Source organism: Morone saxatilis, unplaced genomic scaffold (genome assembly GCF_004916995.1).
Source record: "Morone saxatilis isolate NCDOM2014 unplaced genomic scaffold, NCSU_SB_2.0 Contig21, whole genome shotgun sequence".
NCBI lineage: Eukaryota > Metazoa > Chordata > Actinopteri > Moronidae > Morone > Morone saxatilis.
In genome coordinates, this window is record NW_023339774.1 from 10,263,323 (window position 1) to 10,263,728 (window position 406).

Here is a 406-nt window from a genome sequence, read left to right on the forward strand (position 1 = left end):
CTTAATACTTTGCAACGTTCCCAGGCTGTCAGTGACACCCATTTGTTCCCACTGAAGATATACAGGTTTTTTTATATTAGGTCAGAAATATTAATATTTCCTTAAATATCAAGGCACTGCAGTTTTTAGCAAATATTACGTTGTTGGGGATTAACTTCAACCACAGATGAAGTAATAGGGAGTTTTACAATTTACATTGTTAATATGTTTATTTAGTGTATGTTGGATGAAATCAAAATTAACTACAGTGTCCATGTTGGTACATGTCAACAACACCTCTCATTGATGTGTTTTAAATAGCTTTTGGACAACAGTTGAGGTCTATGTCAGAGGAATAAGCTATCTCAGTATTTGGCTACACTTATTTGTTGGTTTAGGTCTTTTATGCAATTTTATGTCACTAAGT